This window comes from Nelumbo lutea, chromosome 6 (genome assembly GCF_056320005.1).
Source record: "Nelumbo lutea isolate HS-2025 chromosome 6, American lotus-T2T, whole genome shotgun sequence".
In the NCBI taxonomy this organism is placed as follows: Eukaryota; Viridiplantae; Streptophyta; class Magnoliopsida; order Proteales; family Nelumbonaceae; genus Nelumbo; species Nelumbo lutea.
Window position 1 is genome coordinate 52,348,805 of NC_142689.1, and position 18,864 is coordinate 52,367,668.

An 18,864-nucleotide genomic window follows, 5' to 3' on the forward strand; every position below is an offset into this window, starting at 1 on the left:
GCGACGACGAGAAAAAACACGAAAAAGGCGAAGGGTTAGGGAGAGAGGGAAGCTGAACCAGTTTCTCCTCATGCCTACACTCCCCCTGAGGAGAAACAGGAAAGAAAGGCTCATCTTCAAAGAAAGAAACGTCCATGGAGATATAGAATTTCCGAGAAACATGATCAAAACAACGGTATCCCTTTTGAGTGAAGGAGTAACCAAGAAATATGCAAGAGATAGTACGAGAATCCAATTTCCCACGGATGGGAGACAGATTTTGGACAAAACATCGGCAACCAAAGACACGAGGAGGAATAGAAAGAAGAGGAGCCTTAGGAAAGACAAGTTGATGTGGGGCTTTGTACTCTAACCGATGAGAGGGCATACGGTTTATAAGGTAAGCGGAACAAAGAACAGTTTCAAGCCAAAACCGTTTGGGAACATTCATATGAAGTAGTAAACCCCGAGCCACTTCAAGGATATGTCGGATCTTCCGTTCGGTCACACCATTTTGTTGTGATGTGCGAGCACAAAAGCTACGGTGAAGGGAACCACGCAAAGCAAAATACTCCGTGAGGTCACTATGAAAAAATTCTTTTGCATTGTCTGATTGAAAATTTTGGATTTCAGTTTGAAATTGAGTGAAGACCATCCCCTGGAAATCTTGAATGATTTTTGGTACTTCTTCCCTGGTTCGCATCAGGTATACCCAAGTATATCTAGAATAATCATCAATGAGGATAATGAAAAACTTGTAGCCACTCTCAGATGGTAAAGTAACAGGCCCCATACATCAGAATGAACAATGTGAAAAGGAGATTCAGATTTACTATTTCTTTGAAGAAAATGAGTTCTATAATGTTTACTTAACTGACACGTTTGACAAGAAAAATCAGAAACAGACATTGACTTAAACAGTTCTGGGAATACAACTTTCAAAGACTCAAAAGACAAATGACCAAGACGACAATGCCATAAATAAACTTTTTTCTTACAAGACTGACTCATAGACTCTGTAACATGAAGACCAGCCTTATTCTCCAGCATGTAAAGTCCATCAGCCATACGTCCCCTACCAATCGTCCTCCCCGAGGCTAGATCCTGAATCACACAATGAGAAGGGAAAAAAGCCACCGAGCAATTCAAGGAATTAGTAACACTACTAACAGAGAACAAATTAATGGAAAATTTTGGAACATGAAAGACATCGGAAAGGGTAAGACCAAGAGGAAGAGAGAGGGTTCCTTGACTAACTATGGAAGTGTATGATCCATCGGCTAATCTCACCTTGTCTCTTCCAGAAAGAGGGTGATAGGTTTGAAAGTAAGGGAATGTACCAGTCATATGTTTTGACGCTCCAGAATCAATGATCCATGGAGAGTCAGGGGTGTGAGAAGCAACATGGAAAGCAGTGGTAGGGTTACCTGACGTAGATGCAAATGAGGTTGAGGGAGGAGCATCCATCTAACGAATTACTCTACCATAGAGCTATAAATGGCAACGAAAGGAATTCATAATATCCTCCCTCGGGTTAGGTCAAGTGAGATGTGTCTGAGTCACAGTAGAAATGGGGGGCTGATTCTCCCAAGTAGCCATGTTGGCCATGTGATGTTTCTTTGTACTTTGCTGTCCGGACCTCTTATTCACCTCTAAACCTTGCTTCTTAGTCAGATCTTGAGCCCATTTTGGTTTCCCATAAAGATCCCAACAGGTATCTTTGATGTGTCGGGGTTTCTGGCAATGAGTGCACCACAATTTTTCCTTATCTTCTGTTTTTTTCTGGAGATCTCATTTCCTGGAGGAAGATCCCACACCAGTAGAGACACCCCCTTTTGTTACCAACACAACAACATCCCCACCAGGGTTATTCATCAAATTTCTTCTACTTTCTTCAGACTATACAAGAGCATAGACTTCCTGAACAGATGGGAGATCTTTAGAGTTGAGAATCTGAACCCTGATAGATTCATACATAGGATTCAAACCATGTAAGAATGCAAACACCCTTTCCTGGGAGACAAGTTGCTTGTACTTTTTGGCATCCTCATCACACTTCCAATCCACACTCTGGTAGTGATCCAACTCCTTCCAGACAGAGGTCAAGTCAGAGTAATAAACTAATAACCACCTCTCCCCCTATCTACAAGTAGACGATGTTGCCTACAGTTAATAAATTTTGGCATAGTGTCGCAATTTTGAATATGTAGACTTTGCTTGTTCCTAGATTTCATTTGCAGTTTCAGCCCACATGAAATTCTTCCTTATTGAGGTTGCATGGAAACCAAGAGCCAAATCATAACAATACTGTTCTCCTGATTTCATCTATCATATTCAGCACTCCCAGAGGATGGTTCTTTTATCCTCCCATTAATATAGCCTATCTTCCCCCTTGCAGTGATGTATAATTTGATCCCTCTTGACAACTCTAGGTAATTTAAACCATCAAGAGGGACAACAGCCATAGGAAATGATAGGTCACCCCCACCCATTCCATTCAGCATTGAGGAAACTCCAGATGTGGCTGAATCTTCACTGCCCATGATATCAAAATAAAACAAAACAACAACCAAATGAGTACTGTCGTACAAGGCTATTGCAGAAATAGGTCCTTCTGACCTCAGGTTTCACTGGGAGCAAAATCAGAACACTGTTGTTGCAGTACTGGAACAGGTCTTTATGACCTATGGTTTCACTAAGAACAAAGTCTGAACACTGCTATTGCAATACAAGAACAGGTCTGTATGACCTACGGTTTCACTGAGAACAAAGTCTGAACACTGCTGTTGCAGTACAAGAACAGGTCTGTATGACCTACGATTTTGTAGGAATCAAAAAGAAACACTGTAGTTGCAGTACATCACTAGGTCTGAATGACCTAATCAGTAGGCCTGATAGCTAACCAGTCAATGAGAACAACAGGGTAGCCAAACAATCACTCAATAAGATTAATACAATATCAGCTTTAGGGCATCAACAGTCAATTGGGAATCGCATTCCCTATTTAGAAAATCATATTTTCAATGATCAATCTTGAACCATAAATTGAACCATATCTGAACAAAAGCAGTAGGAGAGGATTATACCTGATACGGAGAAATAATATCTCCCAACGAAAGTGTTCACGCCCAAGGAAGGATCCAAAGATTGCTCCCACTGAAGATGGCGCAGTGCAGGATGGAACAAAATCAGTAGTGTTCTTCTCCAAGAACCTAGTCCTTCGCAAGAAATAGCAGGATGTCACATGATCATAGCTTCCTATTAGTCCCTTCACAAGGAACTGATGTCAAGATCGAATCTTGATTTCTCCCACTGAACTGGAGATCGAACTGGCAGAGTAGGCGGCAATAGCAAGGAGGCGGCAAAAAAGAATTTCGCAAGGTTGTTTAATTCTTTCTTCTGTGATTTCAGCTCTCAAGAGGATGTGATTATGTGTGTTCTAAAGGCTGTCGCCCCCTCCTTGTTTTGTAACCTTAAAAGATCAACTCATAATCCCATTAGGAGTTGCTGATCCAAATCATATTTTGATCAGACATCCCTTTAGGTGATAAGGATAAACCCTTATCTTATCTGTAGATTAGATCAACCTTCTCTTAATCTCATTAGGAGGTTTCCAGATCTGAATTCAGATCTGGACTCTCTGAGTGGATAGGGTTAAGACCCTATCCTATCTGCTAATCCATCTCAGAATTCGCCCCATATTTAACTCATTAAATTAGCCCAGTTCGAAATGGGCTTTAGGCCCATTAAGGTTATGTGCTCACTTAGCCTTCCTAACTGTTGCCCAGTTGGGCTTCCTTGTATGGCATGGAACCCAAACATTGATCTACACATCAGCCACATGGGTTTAGCCCAGCTTTTGTTACAAGGCCTGGCCGAATACACTGTTATGAACAATGCACCCCTGAAACCCATCACATGGGCTCTATGGGCCCAACACTTACCCTAAGTGGTCCCTGGGCCAAGCCACCTTGTAACACCCAGGAACTGTGGGCAAATGCAAGATTAGCCCATCAGGTATTATCCTCAATGGTCTTACACTTAACCTCTCAGCCCATAATGATCAAACACTGTCCAACAAGAGAGGACCTCTCCCTCGGCTGCAAGGAACAGTGTTGCACTATCTGCTTATATGGATCCCGAGAATTAAAACATTTGCAAACATTTTAGAAACCATAATATATATACTTTTATATATCATATAAAATATATTTTTTAAAACAAATCTCAACGATTGAAATCGATTGCCGATAGTCTTGGTTTCCATCAATGAGAGTGCATCCCCGATCATTACCTTTGTCCGACAAAGGGGTTGATCTTGTCACTATGATCACCCACTCGGATGAATTCTCAGACTGTCCCAACATACCCAGGTTTTGACCCCCGCTAAGGATCTCACTGATTGATACATCAAAAACAGCCCAATCCGACACCTAGTGCAGTATCATAATCCGGTCTAGGGGTCGGGTGTAACTTTCCAGTTTTGCCCATTAATCTCCAAGGTCCAGGGCAATACTGGAAATCTGGTCTGGTTCAAAGATTCAATTAATCCTAAACTGTATGTGCCTTGAGTCTCACCCTGGCGGGTCGGGTGTAACTTTCCAGTTTTGCCCATTAATCTCCAAGGTCCAGGGCAATACTGGAAATCTGGTCTGGTTCAAAGATTCAATTAATCCTACACTATATGTGCCTTGGGTCTCACCCTGGCGGCTGAAAGAGGCCACCCCAACCAACTTGGTGGCACATCAATGTCAGCCTTATCAGGATAGGTCTCCCTAGACCGACCCACTGGCTGTGAACATTCTAAACTAACACGAGTCTCATTATGTGTCCAGTTTAAGGGTATTGCATAGAAACACACCAAAGAAACATGAATCAAATATGTACTTTATTCATTTACAATAAACTCATAATGTGCATCATTCTGATTGAAGCTAAGGGCATAAAAAAACTGTCTAACAGGAAGATGAAAAGACTCTGTAACTTCGAACTGAGTACACCAGATTAGGAATTCGATGGAGACAGCTCTGGGAGATGAAAGGTCACTATAACTTCTGGGTCGAACTGGATGCAACAGCTTAGCATTTCGAGGGATGCAACTCTGGTAGATGGAGAGACCATCTGCACGACATTGAACAACAGGTTTGCTTGACACCACCCTTCAGGCCTGGACGACTTGCTCTGATACCATGTTGAGCAAGAGCAAGAAAAGAGAGGAGAGGAGAGGAGAGGAGAGGAGAAGAGAGAAGAGAGGAGAGGAGAGTGGACTGAAAACCCTCCAAAATACTAGGGCAAGTGGAAGAGTTATTATTTATACTAGCCCAGTCGTACAATATAAACAAGGGAGAAATTACAATAGTACCCTTGAGGTACTAAACCTGAGTACACAAAACAACTGCCAACAGGGTGCAAGTGGGTGTTCACAATGAAACACAAGACTGATGGAACTGTTGAAAGGTACAAGGCTAGACTGGTAGCGAGAGGCTTCACATAGGTATATGGAGTAGACTATGCAGAGACTTTTGCTCCAGTAGCCAAGATGAACTCTATCATGATTCTTCTTTCCTTGGCAGCAAATCTTGACTGGGATCTTCACCAATTGGACATCAAAAATGCTTTGTTGAATGGTGACTTTGAAGAGGAAGTGTACATGACCCAACTCCCAGGGTTTTGTGCCAAAGGCAGTGAACAAAAGGTGTGCAGGTTAAAAAAATCTCTATATGGGTTGAAACAATCACCTCGGGCTTGGTTCAGTAAGTTTCATTTAGCAGTTCAACAGATGGGGTTCAAACAATGCCAGTCAGATCATACTCTATTTGTGAACCCTTATTGTGTATATGGATGACATAGTGATCACAGGAGATTGGGAAGCTTAGATCCGGAGACTGAAAAAATTCTTAGCCACTAAATTTGAGGTGAGGGATCTAGGCCCCTTACAATACTTCCTTGAAATTGAAGTTTCCAGCTCTCACAAAGGCATCTTTATTTCCCAACGGAAGTATGTACTAGATCTACTAGAAGATACAGGCAAGTTGGGGGTAAAACCATTTGATTCACCTATTGAACCTAATCACCATCTGGGAGACAGTCAGGGAGAGTTTTTGAAAGATGTAAAGATGTTCCAGAGACTCGTGAGGAGACTTTTGTATGTCTATGACCAGGCCAGATATTGCCTATGCAGTGGGTGTCCTTAGTCAATTCATGCACAGCCCTAGGACAACTCACTTTGAGGCTGTAGAGAGGATCTTGAAATATCTCAAGAAGTTTCCTGGAGCTGGTTTGTTGTTCCAGAAACACAGTCACTTAAAAGTGGAAGTATATACTGATGCAGATTGGGCAAGAGCAGTCAATGACCGAAAGTCTACCAGTGGGTATTGTGCCTTTGTAGGAGGAAACCTTGTCACATGGAGAAGCAAAAAACAAAGTGTGGTGGCTAGATCCAGTGCTGAAGCAGAGTATAGAGCGATGACTCATGAGGTTGCGGAAATCATGTGGATAAGAAATTTGTTAGGTGAACTGGGTTTCGCAAAAAGCAATCCTATGTCACTCTACTGCAATAATAAGGTTGCCATCAATATTGCTGCTAATCCAGTTCCGCATGATAGGACAAAACACATTGAAGTGGACAAGCATTTTATTAGAGAGAAACTTGAAAGTGGAGAAGTGTGTACACCATATGTCAGCTCAAAAGAACAACTTGCAAATATCTTCACCAAAGGTCTCCATCATGTGCGGCACAAAGATTTGTGTGACAAGTTGGGCATGATTGACATCTATGCTCCAACTTGAGGGAGAGTGTTAAAATAATGTTAAATTAATTTAGTTGTGGATGTTAGGGCCTGTTTGGATAATTAAAGTGTTTTTTATTTCGTTTTTTTCTTTCTGTTAGGTCTGTTATTGTACTCAAAGGCACAAGGGTCTTTTCCCTTGTTATTTCTGCCGCCCTATATATATTAAAATAAAGGCGGGCGCCGCCAGCACTGTTACATTGCAAAACCCTTCTTTCTTCCCTCCTCTCTTCTCTTCTCTTCTTCTCCTCTTCTCTTCTCTTCCTCTTATTTCTGGCCGGCCAGACTGTCAAGACATACTTTGGTCAATGAGGATGGTTTAGTTTCTAAAGTCCTTTCGCGATTTTAATGAGCATACTTTAGCAATGATTTTATAGAGATTGCCAATAAGACTTATGGGTCTAAAGTCCTTTAGGATTTTAGCCTCACTCTTTTTGGGCACTAAGGAAGTTAGCATTCATGCCTAGTGATATTTTCTTTTTTTTGATAAATGTACCTAGTGATATTTTCCCTTGATGGTGGAACTCAAAAAACACCTCCATCAAATCATCTTCTAGGATCGGCCAACAATCTTGATAAAAAGCTACTAAGAAGCCATCGGGACCTGGAGCTTTAGCTCTGTCCATTGAGAATACTGCTTCACGGACCTCCTCTACCATGAAGTTCCTTTCAAGAAGGGCAGCATGCGCGTTAGGCACTCTGGTCCAATCCAAATCTTCCAAATTTAGGTGGTTGTCTCCTACAGTGGCAAAAATTGATTTAAAATGATCCACAAGACACTTATAAATTTCCTCCTCCTTATCTATCACCCGACCTTCAGTCTCAATGCTAGCAATTAGATTTTTTCTTCTTCCATTTGCCAAAGAGTGAAAAAAAATTGTATTACCACCTTCTTCCAAGAGCCATTTGCATCTTAATTTTTGTATCCAAAAGATTTCTTCCTTAGGATCCCTTCTAGTTCTACTTTTAGGTTCCACCTCTCTGTTCTATCCTCTTGAGTACATTCTTTTCTGGCCTCCTTTTGATCTAGCTCCTCTATCCTTTTAGAGATTCTTTCTTTCAACTCCTCCAACCTCCTGAACTCTTCTTTATTCCACTCTTTAATCCTTTCTTTCAGCCTTTTCAGATTTTTCATGAAATAGGCCCCTTTTATTCCTCACATTGATAATTGATTCCCCCTTCCTCCCACCACACTTTTATTTGTTCAACAAATTATGTGATTTCTAGCCACATGTTTTCAAATCTGAATGGGGTAGGGCCTCCTAGCCTGGACTCTTGGTCTAGGCATAAGGGATAGTAGTCAAAGGTTACCCTAGGTGATACCTTACGAGCTAAGTTACCCCATAATTCTTCCCAATCAATTGAAAAGAGGAATCTGTCCAGCTTGGAACAAATTTGAGATTCTTGGAGATTTGACCAAGTGAAGGAAGCATTTAATAGGGGAGGTTCCTTCAACTCTAGAGAGTCCACTAGGGAGTTGAACTTTCTCACACATTTAGTTATGGTTTGCCTTGGGTTACTTGTCTAACTTGTGAATCTAATAACATTGGAATCTCCCCCCAAGAACCATGGTCGTTCCCACAAGAATCTTACTGGAGGCAAAATTCTCGGCAACTTTGGCTAGAGGCAGGGGATAGGAATACTCAGTATTTTCATAGAGCTGCTTCTATTAGGCAGAATAAAAATCGAATTAACTGGCTTAAGCTAGATGATGGCAGCTGGATAAATGATCAGGACAAGATTGTGGATCATGTCACTGGGTATTTTAAGGATATCTATCATTCAAATGCTGTGCAGAATTGATCGTATCTGTCTGAACTTTTTACCTGTCATTTCAGAGCAGGAGAATGCTGATCTTATTAGTATCCTGAAGGAGGAAATCAAGCAGGCTTTGTTTAGTATTGGTAATCTTACAGCACCTGGGCCTGATGGGATTCCTGTTTTGGTGTACAAACAATTTTGGGATCAGATGAAGGGAGATATCATTGAACATGTTAGGGTATTTTTTGTTAATAAAAAATTTGTTAAACATTTTAATCATACGTTTATTACTCTCATTCCTAAAAAAGATAGTGCTGCTTCAATAAAGGATTTTAGGCCAACTAGTCCTTGTAATGTCATTTATAAAGTTATTGCAAAAATTCTGGCAGCCAGACTTAAACCTTCATTAGAAAAATGCGTCTCTCCTTATCAGAATGCTTTTGTTCCTAAGAGGTAATTGATGGATAATGTAATTATAGCCCAGGACATCTTCCATTATATGTGGAAGTGTAAATTGGGGTCTGGACTTGGCTGTTAAGTTGGATATGATGAATCGTTTTGAGTGGGAGTTTCTTATTGTTGTTATGAAAGCTCTAGGCTTTTCTGAGACTTGGTGTAAATGATTTATTTTTGTATATCTAATGTTTCTTATTCGGTTTTGATTAATGGTTCAGCTGAGGGGCATTAACTCGTTGTAGGCTTAGGTAGGGGGATCCTTTATCTCTTATTTGTTTATCTAGGCATGGAAGTTCTTTCTAGATTATTGGAAAAGGAGGAGGCTTTGGGTTGGATTCATGGGATCAAGATTGCTAGGATAGCCCCTTCTATTTCCCATTTATTGTTTGCAAATGATGTTTATTTTTTTTTTTCAAGGCCTCTAGGGAGGAGACAGCTATTTTTTTGGACACAATTAATCCATTACAGTCTATGTCTTGTCAAGCTATTAATTGTAGTAAGTTGGGTGTTTATTTCAATCGGAATGTTCATGATAAGAGTAGGAAGTCATTATGTAAGCAGCTTAAAATGGGAAATATAGATCATTGTGTTAAGTATTTAGGTGTTCTCTTAATATGGAAGAAGAATCCCTTTCCTTTTTGTTGGATAAGTTTTAGTCTAAACTAAATGATTGGAAAGTGGCTAATCTTTCCAGGCAGGTATATTGGTTCTTTTTGAAATCCACTCTACAATCCATTCCTAATCATATCATGTCTATGGTTCAGCTGCCAAGGAAGATAAATGATCAAATTGATCAAATTCAGAGAAGTTTTTGGTGGAAATTTTGTAAAGCTAATAGAGGTTCTGTTTGGTCTAACTGGGACCTCCTTTGTTCTCCTAGGTCTTAGGGAGGTCTTGGTCTCCACAAGGCATCTTAAGTTAATCTGGTTTTTTAATTTAAACTGTCCAGTCTGGCCTGGGTTTGTTTGAATCGTGATCATAGATTATGGGTAAAACTGTTCAGAGCCAAATATTTGGCTGCTCATCATTTCTTTCCTGACGGATTGAAATCTGGCAGTTCTAAGGTTTGGAGGTCATTGTCTAATTGTTTAACTTGCTTGGCTCCTTATCTTAGGTGTAAGGTTTTTGTTCATGATAGTGTCAATCTTTGGAGTGTTCCCTGGCTTAAAATTAATAATGAATTTAGGGCTCCAACAAGTCCAGCTTGTAGACAGACCAAAAATTTAGAGATCTCACAGATTTAATGGACAGTCAGGGGTCTTTTGATAGAGATAAGATCCTTCAAGTTCTAGGATCTTGCTGGCTTAGTTATGTATTGGATACTCATATCTTTGTTATTCTTCAGGATCATCACTTTTTCATGGGCTGGGGCAAAATTTGGTGTGTTGACTCTTAAATCTGTTTACCTTTTTATTTGGGAAAGCTGAGCCTATAGACTGGATTCTCAACTTAACAGGCTGCTTAGGAAGGTTTGGAAATTACCTTTTTGCCTTGGTATACTTGTTCCTTTGGCAAGTGTTTAGAAATTTTGTTTCTGTTGGATCTATCCTGAGCTCTAGAGGTTTTTCTAGGTGCTTTTATTGTGTTTTTTGTTAGAATTCTATTGAGACTCTGTCGCATTTGTTCTTTTTGTGTCCAGTAGCCAGAGCTGTCTGGTTTTCTTCTCCTTGGGGTACAGTTCTATGAGGATTGCTATTGTCTAGTTTTAAATATGATGAATAATTTAAGTCTTGAAAGTGATAGGATGAAGTTTCTGCCATGGTTGGCTATATTTGGATGTAATGGAATAATTTAATTTTTCATGATGAACAATTTGATCTAGGGAGTTACTTTTCAAAATTAGATCTGCCTTTATGGAATGTTTAAATCTTCAATCAAAGTCAAGTATAGGTATGGATTCCCTAAAGCAGGGGTGGGTAAGTTCTGACTCTCTTCAGGTATATCCCAAATGTGAGTTCCACTGTGATGGGGGAGTCATTTCTCAAAATCAAGGCTTGTTTGGTTTTGTTTACTTAAAACCTAATGGTTGTTTTATTGCTGCTTCAGGTGAACCCTGCTGGATTCAGGATGGTTCTGTGGATGCTGAGCTTTTTGCTGTCTGGAGAGCTATGGTGTTTGCACGAGAATGAGTCTTTTTGTCTACAATTATCAAGTTGGCTTGCTCTGTGGTAGTGGATGCTCTGAATGCTCGCCAAGTGGATCTTCTTTGGGGTTGTTTTGATATGGTGGGCAAAATTTTATCTCTAAAAAAATCGTTTAAACATATTAGTCTTTTGTATGTGAATAGAACTCTTTCAATGCCTACCCATGTGATGGCAAGGGAGGCTAAGTCTTTTGATCAGGACTTTTATTGGGAGGTGCGCCTCCATCTTTCTTATTGGACTTTTGTACTTCTGATGGTTTTATGTAATATTAAGTCTTTTTAGTGATAAAAAATTATAATAACTACTTAAAAAAAACAAATAATTCAACTATGTATATTCATGTAATAAAAATTAATTTAGTTGTAACTCTCAACAAATTATGATACTTGTGGGTGCCAGAAAACGGCTCACTTGGGCTGAATTTGGAGTCACCACCCATCATTTGAAGGAAATGGGGTGATGGGAACTCCAAGAATGGCTTTCAGAAATACTTTTGTTTGATAGTGACTCCAAACCCAAGACACTGGCTAAACCAGTCCGAGTAAGACTCGGATGAGAGAGGGAAGGTGTTATGCACCCCTCTCCCGGGTCCAATAGGTGAGGCCCACATGGGGGGTGTCAAAGCAAACAACCTAGAATTAACCCAATAGGAAACAAACCAACATTGACAAGAAAAATTAAGCAAGAAAAAGAAAAAAAAAAAAGGAATTACTTGATACCCGAGAACCAATCACATAAAACAATATTATTCGATGACGTAAGTGCAAAACATTTAAAAAGACAAGATTAATTCAGCTAATCCAAATAGAATAACTAATGTTAATTGTTCAAATTAACTAACATAAGAAACATGCATGCCAAGTCGAATAGAGATAACTCTATGATAAGCTGAAGAATAATAAAAGACAACTAAGATAGGAATGATCATAAAGGAAGATTAACAGCCCTGAATGTGAAAAATTAAAATACATGGGAAGGGACAACTATTCACTAACCCCAAACAGGGCATTATTGATGGCATGAGAGGGAAGATATTTCTAAACACTAGATGGAAATCATTCAGGAATCTAAAAAAATAAAAACTAGCCGGGAATTTTTTTAAACACTCTAAAAAAATTAAGCCCATTAGCAAACATGGTGAGAACTATTCAACGACATGAAAAAAGAACAAAAGAAATTACTTATTAATTACTAATTCAAGAAGATAAACATTAATATTACCTAATTCCCACTATATTTTTATTGCAAAAGTCAAACCCGTTTTCACAAATAATCAGAGACTATAATCACAATTTGTCATTAAATATGGACTTGTATGCTCATATGTATCCTCACGTAAGGGCATGGGAGATTCAGGGGAATGGTCTTCCAATCTAGCGAGTCATTCATCATAACAGCATACAGTGAAGGATTTGAGACACAGGACTTATCCATCCATGACCGATATTCAACATAACATGTACTAAGATCATGCTAGAAAGAAAAACAAGGCGAGATTGGTAAGGCAGTGTGTTCGGATACCCCAAAGAGACAGAATATGAGACAAACAGTCAGGACCACCGATGAGGATTGACGTTACCTTGTCTGTAGTATAGCCTGAGAATGGAGAGATCAGCTGCTTCGGATGGAGGAATGGTGCTTCAGAATCTTTCCCTTCTGCTAAGATGGGGGAGATGACCTGTATTTCGGTAGCGGCTTCTAGCTTTGCTGGACAGTTGATGGACCGACGAAGAGTTCACCGAAGTAGATCCAGTTTGCTGCCATTGCCGAGTTTGTGTTGCCGCTGTCGAGAGGAAGACGATGGTGAACAGTAGATTTTTCGGTACTATCTTGTTGGGGGAGAGAGAACCAATGAGAAAGAGACGAAGAGGGAGAGAATGGGAGAAAAACCGACTGGATAAGTGATCGGGGAGAGCCCGGATCTGCTCGTCTGCTCTCCTCATCTCAACCTCACAACGCGTCTCGGCCGCACATCGGGAACATCTCCCGTAATTTGTGATCATATCTCAATACACGGTGGGATGGGCAACAGTATTCGAAAATTCGATTTCGGATAATTCGAATATCTTAATAGATCGAATTCGAATATTTGATAGTTGATCGATTATTTAATTTTTATATATAATATATATAATATTTTAATATTTTATCTAATTTATATATATAATAATTAAATTATATAAATAATTTATATATTTAATATAAATAAAATATTTATTTTATATTTATTAATTATCCAAACTAATGAATTAGTCGAATTCCAATTTGAATTCGAATATTAATTTTTAATATCCATTGGATCGAATCAATTCAGATATTGTCTTATTCCGTTTGAATTCCATCTGTTTATACCCTTAAATGGGGTTGTGAAGTCGATATGAGATGCAATCTATGAGGAGAAAATCCTGGTTTGATAAAGAAAGGGGAGAATGCATAAAAGGTTTAGGTTTATAGCAATGTTTTAAGTTTTGGCATATTTTTTAAAGTACTTTTTATACTTTCAAAAGTATGGAAGTATGAAAAGTACTGGAACATATTTGTTTGGGATGTTTTTTATTTTTAAAAAGTACAAAAAATACAAAAAGTACAAAGTCATCATACTTTGTGTTTTTTCCTTTAACATTCTTTATTTATATATATTTATATCTATAATCTATACTACTTTAAAAAGTACGAATAGCCTCAAGAATATTTATGAAAATTTGTGATGACAAAATTTACCCCTCTATATTTAAATTTATTGAAAAAAAAATGAGGGCAAATAGGGTAATTAATTATTGACATTAAATGAGTTGAAAATACTTAATTTTAAGATATTCAATGCATTCAATTATCTCTCCTTAAATCCAACATTTAAAGTATTAATTTGCATTCACCTTCATTGAATTATATATTTAAGGCTTCTTTGTTTATTCTCATCATTAAATTCTATAATTAAATACATACATATCAAATTAATAATTTCTGGAAAAAATAGTGTTTTCATCTAGGTGGTGGTATGAAATTAAACCATTTGGGTCAAATGGGCCAATCCATGTTACCACAATTAAATAATAAAATTCAAAAATATATAAAATGCAAAAAATATAGAAATTAATAAAAATGGGAGTGTTTTTAACATCATATATTTGGCATATTAAACAATATTAAGTATGATAAACAATGTTTTAAAAACTGACCCAAAAGCCGACCCGCTTTTGCCTTCGGGTCACAGGTCACCATTTCAACTGTCAAGGTCAAACAAGTCAAAGCACTCTACGTCAACACTGTGTGTGTAAAAATACATATTTAATCAATAAATAGTATAATTATGTTTTACATAAATTACATATAATATATGTATTATGTTGCATTTATTTATGTTTTTCTAATTCCGTTTTAAATTTTTTATTTATAAAAAATATTAAAAATTATAATTTGGGGCCAAAAGGGGTTGCTTTGCAAAAGTATTAAGGAAAGGCACATAATGCCCTTGGGACGTGTAGATCTTGAAAAGTTACTCAAACTAATAAAAAAAAGATAACCCCAATTGGACATGAGAGTGCAAATTTATGGCTTCCAAAAGTTTTTTTTTTTTTTTTTGATAAAAAATGGTAACTTTCATTAGACAAATTAAGAGAATACACTGTCACCACCCAACCAAGGGTGTTTACCCCAAGAAAAGTACTTTTTGATTACAGAACAGCCCAGAACAAGTTTTCCCTGAAAGTTCCTTGCTTTGCAAGGGTGTCGTCTAGACCATTTGCTGACCTCCTTGTCCACTTAAACAGTGCCCCAACCTCCATGGATAAGCAATTTATTTCCCTAATGAATTGTCGATGTACCTAGGCCCCCAAGTTATGCCACTACAACCACCCAATTAATAGTTTAGAGTCCCCTTCTACCTCAATTTGGTGTAAGCCCTGTTTTTTAGCCAATCTTAGACCTTGTAGCAAGCCCATAATCTCTGCTCTCAAAGAGTCTCCATCACCTATCGGACCTAAATACAGTGCAACCAGTCTACCCTCCTTGTCTCTGAAAGCTCCTCCCACCCTTGAGGGACCCAGGTTTCCTAAGGAACTCCCATCAAAGTTAAGCTTCACCCATTGATGTGCAGGAGGGATCCATTGCTCCTTTAGCACAGACCTCAATGAAGAAGAGTTTGCCACACTGTACCATCCTCTAAACAAATCATCAGCTGAATGATCTTTAACTAAAAGGGATGCTTTAAGCCAATGAATGACCTTGGTAGATATGCAGTCAATGATTTGCTCCTTAGATCTTTCAGAACCCTTGAAGATCCTATTGTTTCTTTCTTCCTAGATTGACCATAGAATAGCTGCTCTTATTGCTCTACGCATTGCTCTCCCCTTCTTTGGAGGTCTAAAGAAGTCCGGATCAAAGATTTTTACTACATCTGAAGGAGGGGTCCACCTGCATCCAAAGAGAGAGGAAAACCAATTCTAAACATAAGGCTACACACGTGGGGTGAAAGGCAGTAGTTTGGCCTTCTTTTTTGCAACATATCTAAGGTGTTGATTTTCTGGAGTACCACCTCCCAGCAAAAGGCCCTTATTTTTGGGGGTACAAGGTTACACCAAACCTCCTTTGTTGGTGAAGGAAAGGGAGATCCATCATATGGATGGTTGAACCATGTAGGGTGGTTGGACAAAATTTCAAAAATTTCTTTCTCCCTTTCGAGAATCCTATTCCATAATTTAGAAAAACTGCATTTTCAATGTTCATTCTTGAAACAAACCGGACCAAATCAAATAACCAAGATTAAGGGAGGGATATACCTGATACAGAATCAACAGTAGTTCCCAACGCAAGTGTTCATGCACAAAGAGTTCACCAAATCCTTCCTCCACTGAAGATGACACAGCTTAGGGTGAGGTAGGATCAATAAAGAGATTCTTCAGCAAGAACCTCAATTCTTCAGCAAGAATCATGCAGGGATGTGAGTACAACTTCAAGATTGTTTCTTCCAGCAAGAAACAATATCAAGATCTAATCTTGACCACTCCAAGAACTGGAGATCGAGCAGGGTAGGGCAACAAGAACAGAGAGAAGACTTGAGATTTACAAAAAAGAGTTAAACATAAGGATTTTTCCCTCTATTTATAATCCTTCTTGGATCAGCTTCCTAATCATATCAGGAGAGGGTTCTTTGATCCAAATCTTTATTTGGATCAGAACTCCTAAGTGGATAGCTGATCTAGAAGTAGATCTTATCTCAAATTCACCCTCTTTTAATTAATCAAATTAAGTCCAATTTGAATTGGGATTTAAGCCCATTAAACTTTTAGGCTCAGTTTGTTTTAATTGTTGGCTAGCTTGGCTCTCTTTGTATGGCATGGGACCCTATAATTGATCTCCACAAAGGCCATATGGGTTCAGCCTAGCCTTTGTTACAAGGTATGGTCGAATTCATTGCTAAAGATAGTGAACCCCTCAGCCCAACAGTATGGGCTCTTAGCAAGCTCAACATTTACGCTAAATGGTCATTGGGTCCAGCCACCTTATGAAGGCCCAAGGACTATGAACTTATGTGAGGTTAACCCATAAGGTATAAATCCTAAATGGTCTTACACTTAACCTCTCAGCCCATAATGATCAAACATTGTCCGAGAGGAGAGGACCTCTCCCTTGATTGCAAGGTATAGTGTTGCAATCTCCGCTCACATGGATCCCGAGAATTAAAACCTTTTTGAAAACATTTTGTGAAATCATAATATATATGTATATCTCCATATAAATATATTTTGTAAAAACAAATCTTACCAAGTTTGAAATCAATTGCTGGTAGTTTAGTTTTCCATCAGAGAGAATGCATTCCCCGATCATTTACTTTGTCCGACAAAGGGGCTGGTTCTGTCACTATGATCACCCACTCAGGTGAATTCTTAAACTACCCCAACATACCCAAGTTTTGACCCCCGCTAAGGATCTCACTGATTAACATATCAAAGATAGCCCAATCCAATACCTAGTACAGTACCACAATCGAGTCTAGGGGTTAGGTGTAACTTTCTATTTTGCCCATCTATCTCCAAGGTCCAGGGCATAACTAGAAAATGGTCCGGTTTAGAGTTTGTAACAAACCCACACTACATGTGCTTCAGGTCTCCCCCTGGCAGCTAAGACAAATCACCCCAACCGACTTGGCAACACATTAGTGCCAGCCTTGGTAGGATAAACCTCCCCAGGTCTATCCAACGGATGTGAACATTCTAAACTAACACGTATCTCTTAAGTGTCCAATTTAAGGGTATTACACAGAAACATACCATAAATACGCAGTTATGTCTCTAGAAATGTGGGAAACACATAGATGCATGGACCCAACTATTTTAGCTGCAAAGCCCCACCATTTTCTGTAAAGGATCATATCCACTCATTTTATGAGCTTTTCCTTTGGCCTCTGTCAGACAAGATTCATTGCCATTTTAGGTTAAATCTCTCTGTTTAGTAAGTGTGGACCCATCATATTCATGAACACTAAGGTACTGTAGAGAGTCTTCCATTTTAGAATAGACCCCTCCCACATCGGTATATGATGCCCTATCATCTTATGAAGCAATCAAACAGACTCACCAGCAAATGGATAGCCCAATTTTATGGTGGGCCTTTAGAGAGTTCATCATATGAGTCTCCTTATCACATGCACTTATATAAATCTGGAGGGAATAAGTTGTAACGCCCCTAGATCTTATTTAGGTCAAACCAAAGTGGCTTCCACTGACTTTCTTAAAGTCAGATTCAAATGGGCCTAAAACAGCTAGGGTTCCACAGGTTCCTCTTGAGGAAGAAGCTAATCTGAGGCCCATTGAAAAGGGAGATCATTCAATGATCTTTAGGGAACCATGGCAATGATGTGCATTCAACCATAGTGTGCGTAGAGAGCCACTAACGAATGAACATGGGCCAAGTGCTTATGGCCCATGTACGTAACACAACACACATCACATGCATAAACAATTACATAATTGATCTTATCAATTAAATCAATTATAAAACCCTTAATTAATTAAGTTAAATCAATATCAGCCCATTAAAGCCCATAATATTATCATATAAACATTATCTCGGTATATGGGTTGAATTGCAAAAGGCAGTTCGACCCATATAGCATTTATGCTGAAATAGGGCTAATGCAGTTTTAATTAACAAAACTGGGTTTTACAGGGTGGGCCAAATCAGATCTTGTAATGGGCTATTAAACCCTTGGCCCATAACCGAATTTGGGTCAGAAAACTAACCATATCGAACCATGGGTTCGGTCCAATCAGTTTGGACCAAATTAAGTGAAAATCAGCCTAGGGTTTGGTGTGCAATTCAAAATTGTGATATGAAATTAATTACAACTGATTAAAGACAATCAAGAATCAGCAAGAAATCATATCAGATGGTTGTACATGTGGTTGCAAACCTGCAAAACAAAGGGTTAATCGTAGATAGTGAATTCGATATCTGCAAATCACAGATTGTAGTTTCTTTAACTACAAAAGGTCTTCTCTTCCTCCACGCACTCAAACAAGTCTTTAGATTGAAAAACCTAATTTTCTATTAATTACATCACATCAAATCCTATACATTTTGTCTAAAAGTAAAAAAAATATATACAAACCAAATTGAATAAAATGAAAAATTACAGGGTGCGCAAATCTTAGCGCCTTTAAAGAATTCATTCTCCATCACATGGCAGCCCAAGAATCCAAGAAATAATTATAGAACCATTCCATAATCATTAAAAA

The 18,864-nt window shown here is 38.7% G+C and overlaps 1 protein-coding gene and 1 long non-coding RNA gene across 9 annotated transcripts in view; one reads left to right on the forward strand and one right to left on the reverse strand.

The window, feature by feature from the left end:
- LOC148848894 (uncharacterized) overlaps nucleotides 1–11,441 on the forward strand; it is a 37,410-nt gene extending 25,969 nt beyond the window's left edge. Inside the window, exon 3 of the long non-coding RNA XR_016100905.1 lies at nucleotides 11,031–11,441. This is a non-coding gene — a long non-coding RNA (uncharacterized LOC148848894). The remainder of the gene's footprint in view (nucleotides 1–11,030) is intronic.
- The window catches only part of EMB1417 (Pentatricopeptide repeat (PPR) superfamily protein), a 38,270-nt gene extending 25,224 nt beyond the window's left edge, over nucleotides 1–13,046 (reverse strand). For 2 of the 8 annotated variants that reach the window (XM_088950518.1, XM_088950513.1), the window contains exon 1: nucleotides 12,708–13,046. The gene's annotated coding sequence lies outside the window, so the exon portion shown is untranslated. Of the gene's footprint in view, nucleotides 1–3,065; nucleotides 3,198–8,593; nucleotides 8,705–12,707 lie in introns of all 8 variants that reach the window. The other 6 variants (XM_088950516.1, XM_088950515.1, XM_088950514.1 and 3 more) reach the window with 6 other exon arrangements.
- Nucleotides 13,047–18,864: the final 5,818 nt, after the last annotated feature.